This window comes from Ctenopharyngodon idella, chromosome 22 (assembly GCF_019924925.1).
Source record: "Ctenopharyngodon idella isolate HZGC_01 chromosome 22, HZGC01, whole genome shotgun sequence".
NCBI classification, from domain to species: Eukaryota; Metazoa; Chordata; class Actinopteri; order Cypriniformes; family Xenocyprididae; genus Ctenopharyngodon; species Ctenopharyngodon idella.
Window position 1 is genome coordinate 19,656,702 of NC_067241.1, and position 21,857 is coordinate 19,678,558.

The window sequence follows — 21,857 nt, forward strand, 5'->3', positions numbered from 1 at the left end:
TAAACGAGGCTTCGTTACGTCATAAAAGTTTCGAAATTTCAATGGTTCACATGACCTTGGCAGTTTGATACATGCTCTGAACCACTGATTCGAAAAAAAGATTCGTAAAGCTTCGAAGCTTCATGAAGCAGCGTTTTGAAATCGCCCATCACTAGATATTGTTGAGTAAATTCGTTATTTTGTTTTTTTGGCACACAGAAAGTATTGTAGTCACTTTATAATATTAAGGTTGAACCACTGTAGACACATGAACTGTTTTAAACATGTTTTTAGTAGCTTTCTGGGCATTTGAAAGTGTTAATTATCTTGCTGTCAATGGAGGCCTCACTGAGCCATCAGATTTTATCAAAAAATATCTTAATTTGTGTTCTGAAGATGAACGAAGGTCTTACGAGTGTGGAACGACATGTATTACAACATAATGTAAATTGTATTACAACATAATGTTATTCAGGAGCTCAGCTTTTCACAACAAGAACAATTTTTCTTAACTAAATCGAAAGTATATTTTCACCAAAAGACAAACACTATCACTAAAGCAATGTAATTAAATACAAATGAATTCAAAATCTGCAGAAAGTCGACATTTATTCAAGCTTGGATGATTCAAGCCAGTTCCTAGATGTTTTCTTACTATATGAATTTGCATTTATGTCTCAGATTTGTATTTATGGGGTAAGAAGCGGAACTAGTGGCAGATGAACAGGCACCTGGTGAACACTGAACGCTCCTGGGCTTTTAGGGCTTAATTAATCAAGGCCTCTGGGTATTATGACATGGCTGGTCTTCTCCGTGTGTGACTCAATTAAGTTGTTTCGTGAACCAGAGGTGTGACTTCAATATTGCTTAGAGTCACTGCTATCACACGAGCTGTGGTTAGCGTTAGTGCTTTGGGCGAACCGAGGCAATTGCAAACATAGTCTTGTCTGCATCTGCTTCACTGATGAAACACAGCAAGGCGGATGCACTGAACAGTTAGAATACTTAACATGAGGTACTTCAGTTACAAAACCTGCTTTCTAATCACTAATCACCTGCAATCCAGCTTAACTAGCTGCTATTTGTGCTAGTATAGTGTCAAGCCATGCATTTATAAATCAAGCCATTGTTTACCAGCATTAATTGCATGAAAAACAAATGGCAACATCAGCTGACACAACTCTTTCTTAGTACTAAACAAATTATAGATACAAGTGTCAAAAAAGGAGATGATATATTTGTCAAGTAATTGGCCACTAAAGCAGTCAAACTATAGATGGTACATCGTGACACTGACCTTCAACGTATATTGAGTGCTCCAGTTCAGTCCTGTGGGTCACTGTGTCTACTTGCCAAAACTCAGCTTGCACGTTCACACGAGACTCTTACATAGCTGTCTGTTGATGCCTGTAAGGACACAGAGAACAGTTATGGGTACATATTTTACTACCAAACCATAAACCAAAAGCAAACAAAGATTTTGATGAACTTTTAAAAAACGCCTCCCCTTTGCCACTTACACAAATCAACATTCAGTTCGTGTGATGGTTTTTAATGCAGCTTTTTATACCGCTTTGCTGTCAGTGGCTTGTATCGCTCACAGAATTTTATAAACCACTGTTTCCGCAGCACAATAACTACTTTCATTTCATTGTAAAACCTGTCAAAACTCCAATTAGATATTTAGAGAGAAAAATACGACTTTCAATTTGCCCAAACAAACCACTCCGTAAGTTAATAAAAAGGCATTATCATCCATCTTGTGCTCTTATTAGATTGTGTATTTACGCATGCTATCCTTTCAAGAGAAACAAGGGTTTGTGGGTAAAACACAAAGGGAGTGTGTGCAGTCTTTGAAAAACAGTTTTCGTGAGAGTGATAAAATGGAGATAAATTTTGGCATCTCACGTGTTAAATACCTTTTTTTTTTTTTCTCTGCCTGTCTCATTTCATACACTTATCAATATAAACCTGATATCACATACTGTATTCAATGAGTTATTTTTATTTATCCTAAAACACTGATGCACTTTAATAAGCTTTTTTGTGTTAGATAAGGGTTAAAAACAACAAAATCAAAGGCTTTAAAATTCCAAATTAAAGAACAGACTAATAACCAGACGATTTCTTTTTTAGACCAGATAAATACCCTAAAAACATAATAAATAAAAGTAATTATCGCAGCTGGTAATTACAATGCTAATTATATTGCTAATTAGCTTATTGTGATGTATACCGTGGATGGGGCCTTCACTACGCCTCGGATCACACAGGAACAAAGTCAAAACGGACTTCAGCCTAAATGATAAGAGCACTACTGATGACATTATGTTTGTTTTAATATTATCAGCTGATTGCGTATTAACATTCAAATGTCCTATCGGCAACAATTTACACTGTCCATGTGACAGTTGTCGAATGACATCATTATAAAGACTTTTGCTCTTACAAACTCAAGAGGTTGATTAGTTGGGTCCTCAAATTATTCCTTTCTAAAACCATCTTGGAAGAGAGCCCGAATAGAGAATGAACTTGATTTAGAGTGCCAGAAAAGGGTGGATAGATTATAGTCTCTATATAATCTCCTGATCCTGGCGTCTGAGGTAAATGTAGACTCAGAAACATGTAACACACATACACAAGCTTGTACAAATTTAACAGGAAGACATCAAACACAGACACACATTATATATACAAGCATACTAATCCTACTGTACTCATATACTGTCAAATCAATAGTATTATGTCAAATGTCCTACTAACACATATAAATATTACATGATATAACATTATTGATTTATTTCTCCCTCTCCACCTTCTGTCTGGAAAACAATTATTGAGCATAATGCAATGACGTACATTAGAGTTCAAAAGTTTGGGGTAAGTAAAACTTTTTTTTATTATTTAATTTAGCAAGGACGCATTAAATGAATCAAAAGTGATAGTAAAGACATTTATATTATTACAAAAATGCTGTTCTTTTGAACATTTTATCATCTTGAAAAAAATATATCACAGTTTTCACAAAAATATTAAAGGGTTAGTTCACCCAAAAATGAAATTTCTGTCATTTGTTATTCACCCTCATGTTGTTTCACACCCGTAAGACCTTCGTTCATCTTCTGAACACAAATTAAGATATTTTTGATTAAACCCGATGGCTCAGTGAGGCCTGCATCGCCAGCAATAACACTCCCTTTTTCAATGCTACTAAAACATATTTAAAACAGTTCATGTAACTACAGTGGTTCATCCTTAATATTATAAAGCAACTAGAATACTTTTTGTGCCCCAAAAATAACAAAATAGCGACTTTATTCAACAATATCTAGTGATGGGTGATTTCAAAACACTGCTTCATGAAGCTTAACGAATCATTTGTTTTGAATCAGTGGTTCGGAGCGCGTATCACTCTGCCAGAGTCACGTGAACTATTGAAGTTTCAAAACATGACGTAACGAAGCCTCGTTTACAGAAATCATGGGATTTTGGCGCTCTGAAACCCTAATTCAAAACAAATGATTCGTAAAGCTTCGTGTTTTGAAATCGCCCATCAGTAGATATTGCAGCCTTGCTGAGTATAAGAAACTTCTACAAAAAATCTTACCAACCCCAAACTTTTTAACCGTAGTGTAATGCAATATAGAGACATTTAAATTTAAAAGCATTGAATTTTGATTTTTTTTAACTTCCTTAAAAAGAGGATTTCTTTTTAATTAATTAAATTAGTTTAATTCTTGTTCCTGTGGATCAAGAAACAAGTAAAAAAAAAAAAAACAGTGACGCAACAGGAACGCATATTGCATGCTTCGAGAGTACAAGGTTTGACATAAAAATATTCACTTCATTATGCTTGAAGACGGGATGACCTGTCGTGACACGAAATGTTTTTCACTACATTTTTTAAGCATGATCTCACAAACAAAACAAAAAAAGAAAAGAAAAGAAGAAAGCACACACCCAAAAAGGCACAAGAGAAACCAATCGTTCTTACTTATGTCTCGATATTAAATAATGAATGATGATTCATTTACGCATATGCGTATTACCGTAAGTATGATTCACAGAGATTCACACTGAATAAATTCTGTCATTGCATTGATCTGGATATTTATCTACAGATGGGGGGATCAAGTACATATTGTGATCTCAACTTTAGGGTATATGAAGGCCCTGGCATATCAAAGGAATAAAGGATGTATGTTTGTATTGCCAGGTAACCGTCGTGTTTAGATCCGTGTTTAGACCTTATCTAGGTTTCTCATTGTTCAATAAAACAATGAAACAATGTTTATTCTTTACAGAGGTTAATGAAAAGGAGTGGCAAAAAACAACCAAAAACTGGCATTTTAGTTCAATAAGGAAAGGGTTAGAAAACACAACACACCCTCTGATAAGACAGATAAGATACTGCGTCAGGAAAAAAGAAAGTTAATGACAGAGTCTGTTCATCTCTCAAAATGAAAGAATGAATTTTTGGGATATCTGCTGATCTGTGCACGCAAATAACAACCTGTGACTACAGCTGCATGGCTTAATCACAGCAATACAGGGAGGGAATATGTAACATGCCAACTTCTCATTATCAAATCCAAATTAATAATTTTCCTAACAATACACCACCTGTCTCCACCTGTGCAATTTTCAGCACATTGTGGAAAGAGAGAAATGCAGGTTTAAACACATTGGTACAGTAGTGCTGACATGGGGTCATGCTATTACATAAAAACTCTCTCTATTTCCTTGTCTTTCTATTAAGCCACACCGCAAATAACAACACGACACATTTCCAAAAACTCAGGGTTAGGTCACAAGCATTCAAGTCGGAGTATGAACTAGAAGAGCTGGATTTTTCCCCAAACCACACTATTTATACCAGGTATCACCTGACTTAAAATCAAATTTTGTGAACATTCTTCAATGTTGATTGAGTCATTCATACTCATTGCACATCTATAACAAACAAGTTGGTTTCAACTAAATCTTTTCTGAACAGTGGATCTGAGAGGAGAAGGGATCAAGCTTTATTCTTGCTCCAGATGTAACGTGATCATTCATTCTTTTTATCTATTAATGATTTCAAAGGCTTCCAACCATTATTGCTTTTATTCTCTGGAATAAAACCCAGCTGCTCTCTTTGTAGTGAGTCTGTGTGGGTGTATGTGCTTTTGGTGCTACATGGAGGGGGTTGGGAGGGAGAAAAAGAGAGAGAAGGAACACAAAAAGGATGAATATCACTGTTTTTTTTAGGGGTTTTTTTTTTTTCAACAAAAATATTCCACATTTTACACTCTACAACATATTACCAATGAGTGTTTTACAAGCTACCCAAGTGGAAAACTAATTAGCGTGCAATCCTGACCAAGAGCCTAACAAACAAACTGCATAAACAACTTACAACAGTTTCCACAAAAGGGTTATAATTTGGTCTTTGGTTTTTAAAGCATTTTAAAGCATTAGAAGCACAAATCACAAGTTTGATAAACTATTACAAACAAAAAATTAGCCAAGCCTGAAAATTAAAATCATACAGCATTGGCATAAACCACTGAACTGATATTCAACTGAATGCTGTTTTATTTAATTATTAACATTTTAATGACCAAAAATGTCATGCACACAATCATTTCAGGACATTTTTCCCCCTGTAACTTTACTTAAAATGAAAATAACAAGAAGTAACATCTTTTGGACCTTCTCTATAGCATGGAAGGAGGGGAAAAAAAGCAATTTTTTACCCAAATTGTAGTGCTGACTGTATTTGACAAGCTCAAACATGCAACCCTGTGATTTTTATTATATATTTTTATTTATATTTAATTTTTTAATTTTTTTTTTTTTTTTAATGACAAATTTTTCTTTTATTCATTGTAATTTATAAAATTAATTTTTAATTATTTTGATTTTTAGGTAATGTTTATCAACACAAATAAAGTTATTTAATTGCATTGAATTATGTCCCAAACTTTGGTAAAAAGTGTTGCAAAAAATGGCAAAACTCATTTAAAATGAAAAGATAATAAAACAGGTAATATAAGTGACACCCACTGGAGATAACAATCAACCTTACGGTTAAACACTTCCTTTCACTTAACATACATTTAAAAAAAGAAAAGAAAAAAAAGACACTATTTTGCACCCTATTTGTGGAAAGTGCCTTTTAGAGTTCTGTAGATGTTTCAAACATTTTACCCAGAAAGACAAATGTGCCCCGATGGGTGTGAATGTGCTTGTGGACTTGTTGATTACGCATGCGAGGAGTGCCGCTGTCTTTTATTGGGAAATTTACACCCTTGGTGTGATTTATAGAAATCAGTAGTGCCCACAAAGCAGTAAAACTCTAATTGTTTCTTCCATTTTTAAAGTCTATCCTCCATTAAGGAATCGGTGGGTAATAAAGAGCTTTTTTAATCAACCCTCTCTTGCTGATGGGTTGACGTTTGAACAGTCTCGCCTACCGTACAATGCAAGCTTTTACTGCTGAGAACAATGAGGGCTAAAATATAAGGACATCTTATAAGTGACTGGGGTTCTGCAACACTTGGCTCTTTTTCTCCACTCTTCTGCTATGACTTTCTAAACGTGTGCATGTACTGTACAGGTCATCTCTATAACATGTAAAATTTTATTTGGGTCATATTGTATTGTGCAAAATAAAGATGTTCGTCAGGTAATCCTGGTATCATTGGGAAACATGTGACTCACTGTGTACGTCAAATCCATCTCTACCTATTTCTTTAAGAAAACTAGAGCCAAAATTTGCTGGGAACAAGTTACACCCAAAGTAACAGCCAATATCTAAACATAGAATTCAGTCCAGGAGGAAACACTTAAAAATACACATGGGCAGTACAAATGAATATCAAAAAACAAACTCAGTTCTTAAATATTTTTATAATTATTGCAAATTTGTTTTCAACCTCATTTACACTGAGCACTGTATATATATATATATATATATATATATATATATATATATATACACACAGTGCTCAGTGTAAATGAGTACACCCCCTTTGAAAAGTAACATTTTAAACAATATCTCAATGAACACAAAAACAATTTCCAAAATGTTGACATAGTCTTATATAACATCTGTTTAACTTATAACATGAAAGTAAGGTTAATAATATAAATTTAGAGAACAAAATGTTCAGTTTTACACAAATTAGGGTGATGCAAAAATGAGTACACCCCACTGAAAGTCTCTGGAGAAAAGCTAAATTTTAGACTACAGATGTCTAATTTAACAAGAATTCAAGCACAGGTGAGTCTAATTCTTCATTACACAGGTGTCCAGCAGACAGTTGACTATAAAAGGGTGTTAAAACCCCTTCCCATTTCATGCTGTCAGCAATGGCACCACATGGAAGAGAAATGTCACAAGACCTGAGACAGAAAATCATTTCTTTACACCAGAAAGATGAAGGCTACAAGAAGATCAGCCAAGCTTTACTTATCAGTCAGAATACTGTAGCAAAAGTCATACAAAAATTTAAAAAAGATGGAACTGCAACCATCTCACAGAGACGTCCAGGTCGTCCACGGAAGTTAACACCTCGACAGGAGCGTCTTCTGATGAGAAGGGTTGAAGAAAATCGCATTGCAAGTTCACTGCAGTTATCTAATGAAGTAGAAAGCCAAACTGGGGTGACTATTTCCCGTGACACAATACGGCGTACACTGGAGAGGAATGGCATGCATGGGTGCCGTCCACGAAAGAAGCCTCTCCTAAAGCCCAGGCACAAAAAAGCCCGCCTAGAGTTTGCCAGGGCCCATGCTGACAAAGATGAAGACTGCTGGGACTCTATACTCTGGAGCGATGAGACCAAGATGAATGTTTTTGGAACTGATGGCTTCAAAACTGTATGGCGTCGCAAAGGTGAGGAATACAAAGAAAAATGCATGGTGCCTACAGTGAAACATGATGGTGTCAGTGTCCTCGTGTGGGGCTGCATGAGTGCTGCTGGTGTCGGGGAGCTGCATTTCATTGATGGCATCATGAATTCACAGATGTACTGCTCTATACTGAAAGAGAAGATGTTACCATCACTCCGTGCCCTTGGTCGTCATGCACTTTTCCAACATGACAGTGGTCCTAAACACACATCTAAGGCCACTGTTGGATTTCTGAAGAAGAACAGGGTGAAAGTGATTCAGTGGCTCCTGATCTGAACCCGATCGAACACCTATGGGGAATTCTGAAGAGACAAGTTGAGCATCACTCTCCATCCAGCATCCAGTCTCTAAAAGAGCTCATTCTTGAAGAATGGAAAAAGATAGATGTTGCAAAATGTCGCCAACCTGTTCATTCCATGCCTAGAAGACTTGGTGCTGTCATTAAAAATAATGGAGGCCATACAAAGTACTAGATGTAGTAGTTTTTGTTGTGGGGTGTACTCATTTTTGCATCACCCTAATTTGAGTAAAACTGAAAAATGTGTAATCTAAGTTATATTACTAACCTTACTTTCATGTTTTAAGTTAAACAGATGTTATATTAAACTTTGAGTCAATATATATATGTATATGTGTGTGGTCCTGGTAAACCCTACGTTAATGGGACAAAAATGTCATGGGTAATTTTTTATTTTTTTTATTTTTTTTTTGGTTCTCATGAGGAAAACAGCTTTTAAATCATACTGAGTGATGTTTTTTGAAAATGCAGAAAGTAGGATAGGATAGGTTTAGGGGTAGGTTAGGGTTAAGGGATAGAATATATAGTTTGTACACTATAAAAATCATTATGTCTATGGAAAGTCTTTATAAAACATGGAAACCCAACATGTACGTGTGTGTGTGTGTGTGTGTGTGTGGTTCAGGTATATCCTACGTTATGGGGACAAAATGTCTCCACAAAGATGACAATATCCAAAAACCAAACAATGCCCCCATGAGGAAAACCGCTTATAAATTAAGTCCCCATAAAACATGGAAACCCAGCATGTGTGTGTGTGTGTTTCTTTAGTCTTTTATTATACATATTTGTATTTACATGAAGTGTTGACCTTTTCAGTTAAGGTAAATCATAAAGGAAACCATTATATTCAAAATAGTAAAAAAAAAAAAAATTGAAAAAATTGTATGAACCAGATGTTAAACTTTACTTTCATATACATGCACTCTCGTCTCTTACTCACTCATATTAACCAAGCCCAAATATATAAGCATGCTCAAAAGTGCCATATCAATGTAGCTGTGATCTCTTTCATCCAGCAGAATCTGTCCTGCATTATAAAACACTTTAAAAGTGAGCATGAGCAAGCGAAAACGCCCTTCCCCTACCCCACACTCCCAAACAGGCTACGATTCGGCCACCGCAGGATTCCACCTGGCCCACCTTTGCCCACCGGCTGGCAGTGCCACTGTAAATCCTGGAGCTATAGCTGGAGCCTGGGCTTGAGTAATTAATAAAAGCTCCATTACATGCCTTGTGGCCGTTGTTTGCTATTTCAACACCCCATTTGTGCCACGATTACAGTCATTATCAGTCAGCGCCATTAATTCAGCCACCGATGCCGGAACTGCATACTAATAAATTGGGCTCTAAAATTTTTTACCTTTCAAGGAGTTGGTGCTGGAGTCGAGCCAGGAAGTGCCACTCCTGATTAGGAGTCTTCTGCTGACTCTGAAAGGCCCCTTTGAATAAGGGCTGCTGCATCTTTGGAGATAGTTCACATTCCCCCCCTTTGATTATTCCCTTCCCCTCCAAAATGAATCTTTATTAAGCTTAAATCCTAAATAAAATGAAATTAGCAGACTGCAAAATATTGCTTTCTTTTCTGCACATATTCCCTGGTGCCTCCATGCAAATTATAATGCTTATTTATGTAAATGAGGTGTCGTCTTTAATTAGTTTTGCTTGAAGGCATTAAAATACATGTATTCTTTCCCCAAAATATTATTTGTTTTGTTGCTCTCTTCAGTTGAGTTCAAAATGACTTATTATGCTGACTAAAAAGCTTTATTAATTTCAGCGTTTTTTTTTTTTTTGTTGGTTTTTTTTCTCTCCTGACTTTCAGAGTATTATCTTCTCCTCCCACTGTGTGGGAGCAGCGCTTAGTGTTTAGCTTTTAGCTGTGTAATGGAGAGGTTTCCTCAGGCTCTCTCTGCTGTGAAGTGGATACAAGACTCTCTAAGAGTCCCTGCAGACAACAGACGGCCCTCTCACGGGTCAGCACGCTTCTCGGGCTAAGACCCTTATTCTTAACCTCCTACAGTATTGTGTGTGAGCACATACAAGTATACATAATTATTCATTAAAAAAGCATATTGGCATGAATAACACAAATCATAATACAATACGAAAATAATACAAAAAAGACTTAAAATGTAATTACGAGTTACACGTCGCAGTCAAACCTGCGTCACCCGCATGAGCGCCATGGCTAAACGCGGTGCGCTTGCACTAACCACTAGGCCACAGATCCCAATTGTGCTGTCTATCACTACTCTGCCCGCTGTTTATTTGCATGCGCTGTCTGCATTGTTTTAACCTCTAATTCATTAAAAGAATTATGCAAATGAGGTAACAGCACAAACACAACCAAAAATGAGTGCTGATCGCAATTTGCACACTGCAATTCCTCATCTTGCAGGCCAGTTCGGGGTGCTGGCTTGAGGAAGATGACTTAAATATGCATTGTGCAACAATATAGCAGTGTAAACCGTATCATGGGTGGTTAGCAAATAGAATGCAGTTTTTTGTGTTGAAATACCACATATAAAAGAATGACTTCCGTTGGCAATATGTGTGTTGCGGACACCCCCCATACACTTAATGAAAGCTGCATGCATGCATCGTTTCATCAATCAAATGCTAATACCAATGTAAATTCACATGCATTGTCAGCTCTCGCCGCACGCCTCTAAACTGAGGTGCAATGACCTCTTAAACGACTTTCAGACGGCTTTTTGCCTTATTTTAATATTTGTTTAAAAGGATTTTCAGTGTTACAGTAAATCTCCCTCTTGACGTGGTTTTTATGCATTTGCAGTTGATTTACAACACAATGTTGAGTGGCTATCGAGCAGAAACCCACCGTGAGTCACGGCCAAAGGTGCCGGAACCGATGCAGTCAAACAGAAATACACGCTGTCATACACTCCGCTCAGCTGACACAAAAGGTTAAAAAGAAACATGAGCTGCAAACAACGAGCATTGGTCAATATCATATCAATATCCTTTGAGGCCTCAATGGACTGAAAAGACTGAAATGGCATATTTTACGAAGTTAATACCCCTCAATACCCAATTCACACACATATAAACACAAGCACGCACAAACACACCAGCATGATTTATAGTAAGGAAGCTGAGGCCATTATAACGTTTTTATTATTACTGTTCTTTCAAGGCTAATGCTACAATAGATTTTTGCATGATTGATGCGTCCCAGTAAACATTAGGAAGATTCCATTAACTTAGCAGAGAGGAGCTAAATGGCGTCACTTTGATTATAGCTGCATTCCTTTCCATGCTTTTTGATTAAAAATAGAATATCAATATCACATTTTTTTAAACGAATTCATGATGTTCGGATCTGACTTCAAAAAAACCCGTCAAAACTCTTCTGGCAACTCATGTGACTGATCGTAATTGAGGTCACCATATAAATCATTAAGTTTCTGGAAGTCACTTCTGAAACAATCCTGGGGTTAAATGATGACAGAAACGGTCCTTCCAGTAAATCAAAGTGACTTTGAAGTTCTGGTCATAGCTCAGCTAGTGTAAAACACAGTTTCTGTCATACACGCTCTAAAAAATTCTCATTATTTACTTGCGTCACACCAAACCGGTATGACTTTCTTTCTTCAATAGAACACAAAAGGTGAATTTCTGAAGAATATCCTTGCCACTCTTTATAATATAATAAAAGTAAATGAGAAGTGAAACTGTCAAATGCCAATAAAGGGCCATAAATGTAAAACAGGCTTGTGCATATTATTCCAAGTCTTTAGAAGCTGTACAACAGCTATGTGTGATGAATATACTTAAATTTAAGTCATTATTCACTGATAATCTTATAGTCTTTTCTTCCCTATCGTGATTGGATCGTTTGAGTGACAGGTTGTCCCACCCTTGCACCGAAAAACACGTCATCAGAGAAGAAATGTTGCTGCAAGTGGAAGGGGAAGTTATGTTGATTAAAGATTACAAGGGCACATGAACTAAAACAATAATAATGATGTCCACGGATAAATCATTTATAATAAATACTGCAATATTCCATTTTTTAAAAAAGACAAGAATTGTCAAGGTGATTTCATTGCGACTTTAATCCAGTCACTGAGTTGAACTCAAGAACTTGATTCATTAAATGATTCATTGAAGCGATTTGATTCAATAGAACAATTTGTTCACAAATGAGCTACTTTTATGAACGTCCTAAGCAAAACTTGAAATTACTGCCTTTTCCCTGTAAAAAATATTTTAATGATTTGTTATCAGAACATTTTTGCTTTTGTCAAATCAACTTAGATACGTAATTAATGTGGTTCAGATAACATAATATTTTGAGTTTTTGTTGAAAATTGCCTTTATTGTATTGACTCAATTTTTTAATTTTAATGAACTCAAAATTAAGGCAACCAGGTAACTTACTTTTTTAAGTTAAACCAACAATTCTTTTTTACAGTGTTTGAATATAGGGCATGAGTCAAATGGACCACTTATATGACACTTTTTGAAAGCCTGAAACCCTGTTTATTGAAACTGAAAAAAGCACAGAAAAAATAAAGTCATATGGGGTTTTAAAACAACATTAGGGTAAGTAAATGATGATAGAATTGTCATTTTTATGTGAACTAATCCTTTTAACTAAACTAGCATTTCAGCCTGAAAGAACGTGGTAGCAATATGCTGAAACTTCAATCCGCATCGAAGGAAATTCCACTTGTAAGAAGGAACCGGTTTGCCAGTGCTGTTATCACGGCCCTGAGCCTCAACATCCATTTCACTCTCCCAACAAATCTGTGAGCAAAATGCTCCTGGCATGGACCTGATTGGCTAATTGATATCTTATGTGTGGCCCTCATGGGAACAGTGGCGGTGATAACCCGGATGAGCGTGGATCTGTCCTCTCTCTCTCTCTCTCTCTCTCTACGCCTGGTGGCCTTTGCAGAAAACGTGTTCACAGTGAACAGTGTGGAGTAACACCCCTAACACCTTTTGCCAATTATTCACTGTGTGACCCACAACAGTGAGAACAAGAGATCCATCTCCCAATACGTGGTCATAAACATGCACACCCAGCCTTAAAACTGTACACGTGTTTGTGTGTTCCTGCCTCTCATGCCCCGGCGATGCGCTGGTGCTTACGGAAACTGAGCCAACTGATCTTTTGCCCAAAGTGCTAATTTGTGTCACAGCTGTGAGTGCAGAACTATTATTAACTGAAACGTAAACTAGAAGCTATGTCTCACAACAAGATTCTGCAATAAAACCACGTTTTAAGGCTTGATCTGGCAAAAAACTTAAGATATATTTATAGGTTCTAAAAGGCATTTTTCCATTTGATCTGTGGAAAAACAAATCGGAGCAAAACACCTGGTCTTACCTTAGGCTTAGCATAATAAAATAATACTAATAAAACTATGTGCGAGTCTATGAAGTAAGTACATTTTCCACAAAACTAATAAAATATAGTGGAAATAATCCAATGGCAATTTTACAAACTATAAAATGATTATAAAACATTGTAAAACTACAAATTTACATCAAACTTACTTGTTTTCAAATTCAAAATTCAAATTCAAAATTTTCAAATTCAAGATTTTTACTCCTTGTCGAGTCTCCAAAAAGTCTGAGAACACTAGTTTTTTAATTTTATACAAAAAAAAATATTTAACAAATTTAAAACAATTTGAGAGAAAATGCTGCTTATTTAATTTGGTGTCTTTAAATATCTTTAAAATGTCTTTTTTTGTTGTTGTTTTTTTATTATTATTTTTAAAAAATTATTTGAAAATCCTTTAACTGGCTAGTTACAGTTTTAATTCAAACTCAATTCAATTTTTTTTTACTGTATATCTGGCTTGACACAACTGCTCCGACCGCATTTATTCAGTCTTTTGTCTTTTTTGTTGTGATTTAGCTAGAAAAACAAGTCCTGCAGGAAACTGTAAGTTTCAAGTGTTTTGCTCAGAATTCAGTGTGGTTTATAAATAAAAACACCTCTGCACATGTAGGAATTTGCATCAGATGAAAGGTGCGTCCAATGAAGGGGCAGAAAAGGATCTGGAATGTACGCTTTTAGATCCATTTTCAGCCCAGTTTCAAGAGTCTGTCGACATGAAATACTGAAAATGAAAGCCAAAACGAAGATCGAGGGTTTATTTCATGTGGGCTGCATGGTTAGGCAGCACTATTGGACATGAAATGTTATCTCTGAAGCCTCATGTTTCAAAGCCTGTAGGGCCCATCTCCCCTTGCCGAGTATACGGACACGCAAGAAATGCTTTCTGTCCCAGAATTTCACAAATGTCCAGTTGAATCCTCATCACTTGTTTGTGCGCACTGAGGCCAATCAATCTAGATGAGAGAATTAAATAAATGAACTCAGTTCAGGTCACGCCAGGAAAGGCCCATGTAATCCACTGAGGGTTTTTCTTCCACAACACTTTCTGACATGACAGATATAATTATTCTAATAAAACTGTGCCTGAGACAAACACTGCTATATTCCCAAGGTACACAGCAAATATAGGATGCATGCCAGTTTTTTTTTTCCTGATGCCACCGCTGGCTAACCATGTCAGCTACTGTATGAAACAAATTCACACATTTTTAGATCTTGACACGCAATATGCTTAAGAAAAGGCAATTGCAATATTTTGTGATTTTAAATTCCCAGTTCAAACAAAAACGAAAATTCTGTCATACTCACATTGCTCCAAACCTGTATGACTTTCGTTCTTCTGTGTAACACAACACAGGATATTTCGAAAAATGTTTTTGCCAGTGGGGTCCAAAATTGTCTGAAGGAAAATCATACAGGATTCGAAAGACAAGAGGGTGGAAATCAACCTACTAAAGTCTTATATTCATCACTCATCTGAAACAATAGGAAGTATTTTAAATGGCCAATATATTACAAAATATCGATGTACAGTCATTTATCACTGTGTAATTTTAGAATATAGCTGTTTGTCAGTCTTATTTCAAGCAGCAGGAAGGATAAAGATCTTTGATAACCACACGCCTTTCATCTTTTTAGAAATCCCTGCGCTGCCGCACCTTGGCGTATATTCTTTAAAACATTCCCTTATAGGTCCAAACTGCACCACATGGAATCTGATACACCTACAGAGGGAAATAAATATAGAGAAAAGTGAACTCCAGGCTAAATTTGAAAAGGAATGGAATATCACGCTCCTTTGAAGACAAAGTAAAAACAAAAGACTGTAGGATATGTCCTGAAGCAGAGTGAACATAAATCCACACAGAGACATCTCCAACATTTGACAGTCTTCAACAAGTCTCTTTTAATGATTTATCTTCTTTTAACGCTTTCATTTTCCCTTTACTGTTACAATCACAGTCAACTGTCTTTTTGCAAACAAGTGTGCCAACCAAGGATGTGGGATACACATTTCCCATCAGTCTGTGAAGCCCACAGTTCAGCGATGGGCAAATTCAAGAGGTTAAAATGGTACTTTAGAGGTGGGGGAAGATTCTAGTTGCCAAGGCTAGAAATGACAAAACAATTATCTAGGTTGCATATTATTTCATTTTTAGATTTTTGTTCTAGCTTACATAGCATACAGTATAAATAGTACATAGTTCTATTATTGGCAGTTATTCGATTCCGATTCAAATATCGATTAATTTGGATATATATCAGATACTTTATTACACTGAAGGTTAAAATTAACTGATTTGCAACAGTATGTGAGATACTGTTTACCATAGATATGTATACCTAGATGCCAAATTTGCTTCAAACAATAGAGTACCTCAGGGATGATGTGTTTTTGTAGGCCAACCCGGAAGTTAGCGGCACACGGGTTCCCTCGATCAAAAGCCTATGCATTTTTCCCGTAGACTTTTGGAAAATCGCAAAAAATAAGCTCTGTGTTTAACAAAGGGTTATGACACTTACACGTTTTGTCTATCAAGATCATCTTTACAAGTTAACATAACATTTATACATTTTGAAGCCAGATATAAAATATAAAAAGCTAACAGTAGGCTATAAACGGACACCATGGTCGCGGATCAACGTCACCACCACCAAGCTTCCTCAAACTTTATTTAAAAAACAACTTTATTTAAAAACATGCTCGCTGATTATGATCTGCGCTGTGTATGAATACTTATCCACTTTTTCATGAGAAATGCTGTCCAAATGTCCTGTTTGTCATGATGACGTCTAAAGTCCCCGCCAAAGGAAGTAGTCCCTTTTAGCAATTTGTTAGCAACCGCCGTTTTTAAGACACAATAAAGGTTTAAAAAAACACAAGTGGGTTATAACTGGTGTGTTTTATGTCATAGATCAAAACGTGAAAATATTTAGAGGCTTTGTTAACCACAGACCTTATTTCAGGCGATTTAGCAAAAACCCATTGACTTCGGGGCGATGGAACCGGAAGTCCTAAAATGATAACTCGCTTCCGGGTTTTGCCTACAAAAACATGTCATCCCTGAGGTACTCTATTCAGACACGTCGATGTATCCGCCATCTTGGAACAGGTCAGCATGTCTCACTCACAGTAAGAATCAATGATGCCACAACATTGTGCAGCTTCTGGTCGTGAACCCGCCGAAATGGGATAACCATTAGGTGTTAATATTTGTTTTTATATGTATTAACTCAATATTACAGGTTTTTACTATGGTACTTTTTAATGATTTTACTTTTAACCTTTTAATATAGTGTTAGCTGACACCTTTGTCTTGTGTTAGTTTAGCAAAATCATCTGCTGAAGTCTATTACAGATATATATTTTCATACATGTGTCTAACTATGGTTGCAGATGCTCAGTCATCTTGTTATCGAATGTTCAAGGATCGGCTTTGACCATTCCAATATGGCGGACAGCTTATGTATAGCGGCCCATAGAAACAGGCACTAATGAGGCCTCTATGTATATATATATATATATATATATCTATGCTGTTTACAAGCTGTTTTATTGACGTCTTTCAGTGGTTTAAACATTGTGTGATTGCATGAGAAATGATAAAGATTTCATTAAGTTGTACTGTATCTTTTACCTTCAGATGTTTATTAAAGTTTATTTCATGCTGTGACAAGTAGTAAAGCAAAAGAGACGATCAGTTCAAATGCGCTTAGCGCTGCTGCTTCGCTTGAATTGAAGCGGCAACAGCGATCTGTCACGAGTCATGCCACATTAAAGGTGTGATATGTAAATTTTAGGAGGATCTATTGACAGAAATGCAATATAATATACATAACTATGTTTTCAGTGGTATATAAAGACCTTACATAATGAACCGTTATGTTTTTATTACCTTACAATGAGCCATTTCTATCTACATTCACCGCAGATCCCCTTACATGTTTTGTGCCGGCATGTTTCTACAGTAGCCCTAAACGGACAAACTGCTTCACAGAGCGTGTTTGCTCGACTGGCTACTCTCTGCTGTCTCAGACAACAACATCTTTGTCCTGTGTTGGCCACCGTAGCTTCTCTATATTGCAATTCGCAACCTCACCACTAGATGCCGCTAAAATTTACACACCGCACATTTAAAAAGCGGCAAAACTGTATTTATTGTTTGAATTTCATAATAAAATAGACAGAAATCTCAGACTTTGTTTCATATCAAAAGTAATAAAACACAAATATTATTGCGATTTATTAGATGGAAGACGCACTACAATGTTCTGTTCATTCATCAACTGAAAACAGCATAAACTAAAAGATTTAAGAAATGACAATGATTCATAAAAAATGTATGTATACTGCCAATCTTTTTTTTTTTTTTTAATTAAATAAATCACCCAATATAAACCCTGGGTAAGCTCAATGATAATTGTGTTGTTTCCCTTTATTTGTGTGTTTTCCAAGAGAGGAAATGCGTGGTAAAAACTCTTGCCACTCATTTTCATGGAAAAAAGAAGAAGAAAAAAAAAAATTACCCAGAGCTTTCCTAGCCACAACAATTTGATAGAAAACAAAACGCCTGTCGGGCTGGCGAGTGAGAAGCATGCTAGTTCTGGAATGGCCTGTGAAAAGTCATAAAAATATTTTCCTTTTTATTTAATGTTGCCCATAACTCATTGCAAGGAAAAGCTAATCAATAGCACCTTAATGAAAACTTGAGCCATATTTTATTTTGCTGCAGAGAAGGCAGGGATCAGCATTTGTTGCCTTGTTGTGTGCTGGGTCTGGCCCCGGGGCTGTTAGACAGATGTGACACTCGCAGATACCTTAAATATTTGCTGCCTTCTCCTAGAAATGCTTTATCAACATGCCAAGCAGAAGGAGTGAGAATTTCTATGCAGAGGGCGCCATTAGAAAAACAACAGCCACAACAGCGAGTCTATATTTCATCATTTCAGCGCCGTCATTGCCACAGTCAGTGATTTAATATGTGAGAGGAAGGAAGAGTGAAAGGTTATGACTTCTACACTTTAAAATATTCCACCTACATTGAATCCCACAAACCCTTTTGTTTCATCCCAAATCAGCATAAATGCCAATATCTCTCATATCTAATATATATTCATGGCTCAAAGCCATTCACCTCACATTTAGCAGAAAAAAACAACCACAGCCAAGATCCCATATGCTTCTGATTTCTTTTCATAGGACAATAAACACAATTACACATGTGATTATCACAAATTATAAGACATACTGTGCATTTGCTCAAATCAATACACAAATCAGCAGACCAAAGTTGTAATTTGCCAGTAAATAAGGATGATTGACATATAGAATCCTCAGGTTCCCATTTGACAACATTCAAAAATTATACTTTTAAGAATTATAGATAATTTTCCACAAAACAAAACACGCTCTAAACTATTTTGACCTTCTCAGAACTTTCCTCTAAAGTAATCAAATAAAAAATTTTCACTGTAAATAATTATTCAAAAAAGCTGAAAAATAGGCAATTATTTATCGAATTATTGTAGTTTTTTTGCTTACCGTACTACTCTGAAGTTTTAACAGCTCTACAAGACACAAGTATTGCATGATGCTGCTTTTCTATTTCAGTATTCTCTAATTTTACACACCAAACCAAAAAGAGCTGAAATAATGGCATTTTTATATCAAATAGGCCTACTCTGGAAAAAAAAAAAACTTTTGTAGTTCAGCCCCATTCACCTCTTCCCAGCATGCACAGGGACATGAATAATTAATATGGTTGCATTGTTTGACCGTTTGCTGGCTTTGACTTAAAAAAAAACATGAAATGAATCATAATCTAGAGCATTTTAAAACCATTTTTTTATTATTATAAGCAAGAACAGATGGTATATGTACAAAGACTGTACAAAACACACATAAAGACATTAAAAACAACAAACAAAAAAATTCTGTTGGGTGTGTTTTGGGGTAGTTAGTTCTTTAACAGATTTTCCTTAAAAAAAAAAAAAAAAAAAAAAAAAAACATTTAAATACAGGGGAAAAAAATCGCATTGGACCCTTTTTAAATTGATTAAACTTAAAAAAACTTAAGACACATAAAATAATCTTAAAAAATAATCTAGTAAATAAATTCAACTGCATTGCAAACTGTTTCCTCTATTATAAACAGTGTACATGTTTTCATACTTCTTGCAAATCTAAAAAAAAAATAATTATAATAATAAACAGTATATTCTTGATCCCTCACAAACTGAAATGAGACTCAGACAGCAGCCACACAGAACAATGAGGATCAGCTCATTCGTTGAGACTGAGACAACAATTATTCATCAAAGGAGAAAATAATAACTCAAAGGTCAAGTCATAAAAAAACAATATCAGGCCTGTCTCAACGCTCTGTGCAAGAGTCGCATTATGTTAACCAAAAGAGAGCTCTCTCAACACGAAGAGATGAACTGTGGAAGGTGTGCCGGAGTACCTTCACGTCGTATCATCAGTAGATGGCACGAGTACCTCCGTGTAACTGTGTCCATTATGTGCAACCACGAGTTCCCACCTGAATTTCGAAAAGCAAATTTATCAAATTTATATCCTCGGAACGGTACCTGTGAGATTACGCAGCGATCAGCTAATATTGTACTTTATTCTGTTCTTTCGTTTAAATCATCGGCACCGTTTAGAAGTAGTTTTCTTTCAAATGAGTAACCCATTCATGCAGTGCGGGCCTGCGGAGAACTGTCCAACAGTGAGACGTCATTTGCATAGATTTGCATTGTCAGGATGCAGTGAGGGAGGGAGAGCTGACAAGCCAGTGACTGCTCTGTGATGCTAAAAGAGCTGACATGCTCTCCTAAACGTCAATCCCATCCCAAACAAACACACACACACACACACTGCTGCCTCAGAGCGAGTGGAGGACTCATCAACCAGTGAGAGAAGTGGCATTACAAAATTTTAATGCAAGTAAACAGATGTCTGTTCGCATTGTGAAAGAAAGAATAAGTTTTTCAGTACTTGTGAAAATGCTAGTTAATTATCAGCTATGTTTATAAGGGCACTGTGCCTATAAAATCATAAAAAAACAATGATTGCAAAACAGACATGATGTCCTTGTGGCTCTGTTTAGGCCATTTTGTCCAAACAAATTATATATTTTCACATATATTCACACCTCATATTGATACTTTCACCTATCTTTTTTTATATGCTGCACATCCTATACTGAATTAAAAAAAAAAAAAAAAAAAAGATAATTGTGAAGTATTTATTTTTATATTTCTTATGCATTAAACCAGAGGTCTCCAAACTCGGTCCTGGAGGGCCGCTGTCCTGCAAAGTTTAGCTCCAACCCCAGTTAAACACACCCAAACCAGCTAATCAAGGTCTCACTAGGCACATAAGAAACTTTCAAGCAGGTGTGTTGGAGCTGGTTGGCCCTCCATGACTGAGTTTGGAGACGTCTGCATTAAACTCAAATTTGTTTAATGCAATTTTTATGTTAGAAAATAGGGGAGTCAGGGCAAGTTGGCTCATGTTTCAAATGTTATACATTTCAATAGAAAATTAAAGCTGCAAGCAGCGATGAAAGGGCCCTCGCACCCTGTGGCCTTAGGAAAACAGTGAATAGTGGGCGACATGCATGTAAGCAGGTAAAAACAGGAGAAATATGGCAAAGTCGTTTCGACGTGCCACACTTCCTGCTGCCAACAGTTGGCGCTTTGGCTATTACTGAATAATGCCATGGCGATGTCTTTATGCCAGGACTCTTATTACACATGTGAAGTTTGGGGCAGACTAGACATTGTATGCATGAGTTACAACAACTTCCTGTTTTGTGGCGTTAATCGCAAACATTAGCACTTAGCCAAGTGTTGCGTGATTTGACGTGTTTCTAGCATGTTTAGTACTTCATGTTTAAATGTGTTTCTGGGAGTGAATTACAGTGTAAAGCAAGCCATTTCCTGTTGCCCACAGGTGGAGCTATGACTGTAACTAAATATTGCCATGTAGATGTCTTCAGGCCAGGACTCTAATAAAACATGTGAAGTTTGGGGCAGATCGGACACTGTATGCCTGAGTTACAACAGCTTCCTCTTTCATGGAGAAACATCAGACTTTGTCAGGCCGCCACGGACACGCCCTTCAGCGAAAACTCGAGATCTTCGCAATTTAATGTCGCAAAGGCCTTTAGATTAGACTGACCAAATATGATGTTGATCTGATTAAAGCTCTAGGAGGAGTTTGTTAAAGTATTGGAAATGGCAAAAACTGCAAAAATTTTGCAGAGAAAATTCAAAATATCTCACTTCCTG

At 36.3% G+C, this 21,857-nt stretch overlaps 1 long non-coding RNA gene across 1 annotated transcript in view; it reads right to left on the reverse strand.

The window, feature by feature from the left end:
- The window catches only part of LOC127504827 (uncharacterized), a 102,663-nt gene that overhangs the window by 56,343 nt on the left and 24,463 nt on the right, over window positions 1-21,857 (reverse strand). Inside the window, exon 3 of the long non-coding RNA XR_007927456.1 lies at window positions 1,277-1,386. This is a non-coding gene — a long non-coding RNA (uncharacterized LOC127504827). The remainder of the gene's footprint in view (window positions 1-1,276; window positions 1,387-21,857) is intronic.